The 6,476-nt window shown below is 46.0% G+C and overlaps 1 long non-coding RNA gene across 1 annotated transcript; it reads right to left on the bottom strand.

The window, feature by feature from the left end:
• Nucleotides 1-652: 652 nt before the first annotated feature.
• On the bottom strand, nucleotides 653-1,978 carry LOC120924966. Its single transcript, XR_005746494.1, has 3 exons — nucleotides 1,461-1,978; nucleotides 1,162-1,366; nucleotides 653-1,025 (listed from the first exon to the last, which is right to left on the bottom strand). It is a non-coding gene; the product is annotated as an uncharacterized LOC120924966 (long non-coding RNA).
• Nucleotides 1,979-6,476: the final 4,498 nt, after the last annotated feature.

Here is a 6,476-nt window from a genome sequence, read left to right as displayed (position 1 = left end):
GAAAACTCAAAATTCAGTATCTCAATACTGTAGACTTATGGGCCCGGATTCACGTAGATGCGCGTAACTTTGTGCGGGCGTAACGTATCCTATTTACGTTACGCCTCTGCAACTTTTACAGGCAAGTGCCGTATTCACAAAAGAAAGTTGCGGCGGCGTAGCGTAAATAGGCCGGCGTAAGCCCGCCTAATTCAAATTGTGAAGGGGTGGGCGTGTGTTATGTAAATTAATCATGACCCGACGTGATTGACGTTTTTAACGAACGGCGCATATCCCAGTGTGCATTGCTCCAAATACGTCGCAAGGATGTATTGGTTTCGACGTGAACGTAAATGACGTCCAGCCCCATTCACGGATGACTTACGCAAACGACGTAAATTTTTAAAAATTTGACGCAGGAACGACGTCCATACTTAACATTGGTACGCCGCATGTACGCCATCATATAGCAGGGGTAATTTTACGCCGGGAAAAGCCTAAAGTAAACGGCGTATCTGTACTGCGTCGGCTGGGCGTACGTTCGTGAATTTGCGTATCTAGCTAATTTACATATTTCTAGGCGTAAATCAGCATACACGCCCCTAGCGGCCAGCGTAAATATGCAGTTAAGATCCGACGGCGTAAGAGACTTACGCCGGTCGGATCTAATAGAAATCTATGCGTAACTGATTCTGAAAAAGATTTAGCTCATGTATAGAGGCATAATGTTGCCAACATCCCTATGTCAATACAAAAAATGGATACCTCTAGAGGAGGTGGGACTTTTAGGGCAACAACAAGTATGGTGACAACTGGGTCATAAAAATATAGAAATTTATTACAAAATAGTATTACGAAAATAGTCAAAGAATAAACACTTCACAGTAGTATGTCAACATCTAAAATAAAAAATTGGAAAAAACTGCTGCTATGAGATCATCATGTACCCCAGCACAAAACTGGGGATATGGATGGTCGTTTCCAACGCGTTTCAAATGCTTTTAGTAATACATCCTTCTTCAGGGAACATTAGCAGTGAGGTTTTTCTGAAAGATGAAATATAAGAAAATACATATATACAATGAAAATACTTGTTACCAGACACAGACACTGCAGCATGTGGACAATAGGGGGGAGGAAATGGGAAGCTCAACATGCAGGGGGGAGGAAAAGGAAACTCACCCTCTCCCTAGCTTGGAGTGCCCAGATCGTCCCCAGAGAGCCCGTGTGTGCGCCGGATCCAATGCGGCCAAGTCAGATGGTATGCTCAATGCCCATAGGTCTCCCCCACTCCCTGAGGGCTCCAAGACCATGAGGGGTGTGTGAAATAACAAACGTATTCACATAAAAAGTGTCAGCAGCCAAGAATGGATATGAGGTATCACAACTAAGGGAAAATTTAAATAAACACAAAAGGTCATTAGACCAATACCCAGCAACAAAACACAGAGTGAAACAAAAGAGCACCAAAAAGTACTCACCACTCCTAATCAGTAGGCTCAGTATGGATAGACCAGCATTCCAAGTGGAGATGAAAAATAAATCAAAAATAAAAGAAAAGAAAAAGGTGGTCAGAGACCAAAATGACCTCCCTCTCCAACAGTGGAGGGTAGGGAAATGATTGCTGGACAAGCCCCTCTGACTCCCTTATAAACTTACCATTGATGATGCAGCCCCAGGTGAAATGAATGATCTCCTTGTAACAGAGCAGCTGTCATTAGTGATCAAATCACTAGCGAGGAAAGCCTAACCACAATAGTCCCTGCCTTCTCCAGATCAGCTGAGCCTGAGAGTAGAGCATTCGATGCAGACACCTATGTCAGCTGGCCGTGCTGCAACCAATAGGAAGCGCAGCATTCCAGCTCGACGCTTGGCGTCACCCATCTAGTGCGTCATTCCGCTGGGACCTGAGCATATCTAGTTGCATCCAATGAGGCGTGCGGCCACGGCGCAACCAATCAGGTGCGTCGAAGGTCGCTCGGTTGTGACGCGCCGGGAGTGCGGGCTGAAGTCAAATGTTCGGCACGTCTCTAGTGACGCCGCCTTACGCTCCCATTTGACGGATCATGGCCGGACACAGAACGGAACCGTATCCACCAACAGGGGGCGGCCCCCGCCGCACATGACACACCCAAAAAGGACACACTCAAAGATAAGCAATAATAAACAAAGGACATGGTACATGCCCATTGGGAGGAAACGAGGCAGCCAAAGGGCTGGTGGAACAGCTCACATGTATATAGGAGTAGGAAAAGGGGCCGAATGTGTCCCAGCACAATTCCACCCCAAAGGGAAGGAAATAAAACCACAAACGAACTCCTAGATGTGATACTAAGGAGTTCTATATGGTTATGTGGGACCCCAGTATCTTATAGACTGACAGGCAAAAAATCTGTCAGTTGCAATAAGGGGATATAGTCACCACTGCCGGAGACGGGGGTACCTCCAGGGTATAAATGCCCTGGTGGAAAAGCACCTGAGTGCTCATCTCCCCCGGCAGTGGATGGAGGAGCCCTACTAGATTGAGAGGGGGAAGCACTACAGACACTGAACAGGGCATCCGATAGGCCCCAAACCGGGCAAGGTGTTTAAACACACGCAGAGTCTCAGATGGAGACCATAGAATCAGGCGCATAGATACGACCGCTCAGACTCAGAGATAAGACGGCGTATCTGGAGATACGCCACTGTATCTCCTTTCTGAAACCATGGTGTCACACTCTAATCAGCTAATGAACTCAAAACACTTGTAAAGGTTTCCTGAGCCTTTAAGTGCTCTCTCAGTCTGGTACAAGATGTTACACAATCATGAGGAAGACTGCTGACTTGACAGTTGTCCAAAAGACAGTCATTGACACCCTCAACAAGGAAGGTAAGTAAAAAAAGGTCATTGCTAAAGAATCTGTATCCAAGCATTATAAGGGAAAGTTGAGTGGAACGAAAAAGTGTGGTAGAACAAGGTGCACAAGCAGCAGTGATACCACAGCCTTGAGAGGATTGTGAAGCAAAGGCCATTGAAGAATTTGGGGGAGATTTACAAGGAGTAGACTATGGCTGGTGTTAGTGCTTCAAGAGCCACCACACATACAGTACACAGATGTATCCAGGACATGGGCTACAGCTGTTGAATTCCTTGTGTCAAGCCACTCCTGAACCAGAGACAACGTTAGCAGCATCTTACCTGAGCCAAGGAGAAAAAGAACTGGACTGTTGCTCAGTGGTCCAACGTCCTCTTTTCGGATTAAAGTAAATTTAGCATTTTATTTGGAAATCAAGGTCCCAGAGTCTGGAGAGGCACAGAATCCAAGTTGCATGAGTTCCAGTGTAAAGTTTCCACAGTCAGTGATGATTTGGGGAGCCATGTCACCTGCTAGTGTTGATCTGATGTGTTTTTTTAAGTCCAGTCAGTGCATCCTTCTACAGGGAAGTTCAAGAGCACCTCATGCTTCCCTCTGCTGACCAGTTTTATGGAGATGCTGATTTAATTTTCCAGCAGGACCTGGCACCTGCCAACACTGCCAAAAGTACCAATACCTGGTTTAATGATCATGGTATCACTTTGCTTGATTGGCCAGCAAACTCGCCTGACCTAAACCCCACAGAGAATCTGTGGGGTATTGTCAAGAGAAAGACAAGAGACACCAGACCCAACAATGCAGATGAGCTGATGGCCACTATTAAAGCAACCTGGGCTTCCATAACACCTCAGCAGTGCCATAGGCTGTTTGCCTCTATGCCACACCGCATTGATGCAGTAATTCATACAAAAGGAGCCCCGACCAATTATTGATTGTATACTGTATTGTACATGGGCAATGTCAGAAAGCCAATATGTCTTTATTGAAACCCTTTTCTTTTATTGGTCTTCTGTAATATTATATTTTTTTAAGATACTGAATTTTGGGTTTATACCAGCTGTAAGTCATAATCATCAAAATTAAAAGAAATAAATGCTTAACATATATCACTCTGTGTGCAATGAATCTGTGTAATATATGAGTTTCACTTTTTGAGTTAAAGTACTAAAATAAAATAACTTTCTAATGATTTTCTAATTTTTTGAGATGCACCTGTGTATATATATATATATATATATATATACCGTATATACGCCAAGTTTTTCAGCCCTTTTTTTAGGGCTTAAAATAGCCCCCCTCGGCTTATACTCGAGTCAGTGTACCTGTCGGGTCGCGGGCGTTCATTTTTCAAAAGTCGCGGCTTCCTCCTGCTCCGTGATAGGCGTTTTACACTGTTCTGCTACCGCCTATCACAGAGGTCCTATCATCCTCGGACTTTCCCAGCAGACACTTAATGCCGACTCTAGGGGGGCCAGAGGGGGCCCTGACCCCCCCCAACAATATACTGTGCCCCACCATGTGCCCCCCTGCATCCTCATTGGCACGGAGAAGAGCGAGTTGCAGAAAGGACTCCATGAGACTGTGGGGGAGGGGGGCCCAAGCCTTCATCTCAGTTACTGAAAAAACAGACTGATTTCTCCTGTCCTTAGGACAGGAGAACCAACCTGTAAATTCCGAGAGTGGTGACTGCAAGCTGAGCCGAGTGTCAGTCTATGAGACTCTTTTACAGCCCAGCGAGTCCAGCCACCTCCCCCCCCACTCTCCTCACATACGAGCAGGGAGGAATACAGCTCCTCCTCCTTTCAGTCCCGCCCACACTATCCCGGTGTGCTGTATCTGAAGAGAGGGGATGTGTGGGCGGGAAATATGAAAATCAGCAGCATTCCTGGCTGTGTGTGAATGATGCCTGAGATTCTAGCCTGGACTGTGGGTAAGTGTGTGCACTGCAGACTGCAGTACACTGTAATCACTGAACTGCATTATCTCCATCCCTTCTCTCCCCCATCTGTCTCCCTCCCCCTCTCCTGTTCGTTCAAGACATTTACAATTTACTTTCAGTTAGGCAGGTAATATACGGTGCAAATTTCTTTCCTACATCCACAGATTGCAGGAAAGAAACTTGCATGATTCCCCCATCAACACAGACAGTGCTGACAGGGGAATATCCCTCCTGCCCAGCAATTGTATTCTCCCGACAAACAGTGATTATCACTAGTGGCTATACAGCAACCACTAGTGATAATCATAAGAGAATCTGCTCATTAATGGTTCAAATCTCAGCCAGTTCCTGCTGAACCAGCTGAGATTTAAACTATCTATGGCTGGTCTTAGCTCTTAGGCAGCCCATACATTGATCACTTTTTTTCATTCAACTATTAGGTTGAATGAAAAAAAAAAAAGAAATGATCCAATTCCCCCATCTACACATTATAGGTGGATGGGGGAATCCTCCCAGTGTGGACCAGTGCTGGAACAACCAGAGTCGCTGTCCTGTCCCGGCTATTCACAGCGCTGGTCTCTGTCTCCTTGGCAGCGGCGGCAGCACATAGGAACCCAGTGCTGGTTACTTTATGGACTGATGTACAGGAGGGCCAGCACAATTTGTTGTTAGAGATGGGCTGGGCATGTTCAAAATTCCACTTGCCAGAGCCTGTCAGGAAGCCCACACTGCACAGCGCTAATCACAGGCAGTGAGACATTTCCCGGTCCGCAGCTCTGCACAGATCAGGAAATGTCTCACTGGCTGTGATTAGCACTGTGGAGTGTCGGCTTCCTGGCGGGATTGGGCATGTGGGATTTCAAACACACCCGAGCCCTCCTTTATTGGTTGTAGACAGTTGAGCTCCCTGCACGTTGCTCAGCAGCAGTGGAGCTTCTCTGACAAGCTGATCGGGATGCAATCCAGGTGATGCTCCCAGTCAAATCCTAGTGTTAAATATCAGTGATTTTATTGATCAAAGCCCACACTTTACAGGCATAGAGCCCACATGGCTGCGGAACATACGTTTGATTATATATATATATATATATATATATATATATATATATATATGGTTGTACTCTTGATGCTAATAAATACTGTGTTGATTAGATCTGACTGGGAGCATTACCTGGATCACATCCCGATCAGCATGTCAACAGAGAAGGTTATACAGCATTACTGCTGCTAGGTGACCAGCTGGGGGCTCAGCTCTCTATAATCAATAGTGCCAGCCTTCCCCTGCATGCACCCATAATGTCACCAGCACTAGGTCCTAATAGACTGCCGCCGCTGCCAAGGAGATAGATGCCAGACCAGCGCTGTCAATAGCAGGGACAGGACAGCTGGGGAACCCCACAGTGGCAGAACACCAGGCCCCAGTGGCAAGACAACCTTTGCAACCCTGATGCCGCGTACACGCGGTCGTTTTTTGTCTTGTAAAAAAACGTTGTTTTTTCTCATGACATTTTTTTTTTTTCAAACTTAATTTTTAAAAACAACGTTGCCTACACACCATCGTTTTTTCAAAATGCTCTAGCAAAGCGCGGTTACGTTCAGCACGTACGGCGGCACTCTGTTCCATTCAAGCTCGCTTCTGAGCATGCGCGGGTTTAAAAACGTTGTTTTAAACGTCGTTTTAGCCCACACACGGTAATTTT

This window comes from Rana temporaria, chromosome 1 (genome assembly GCF_905171775.1).
Source record: "Rana temporaria chromosome 1, aRanTem1.1, whole genome shotgun sequence".
NCBI classification, from domain to species: Eukaryota; Metazoa; Chordata; class Amphibia; order Anura; family Ranidae; genus Rana; species Rana temporaria.
The sequence above is the reverse complement of the archived record's forward strand: the minus strand, read 5'-3'. Positions and strand labels throughout refer to the sequence as shown.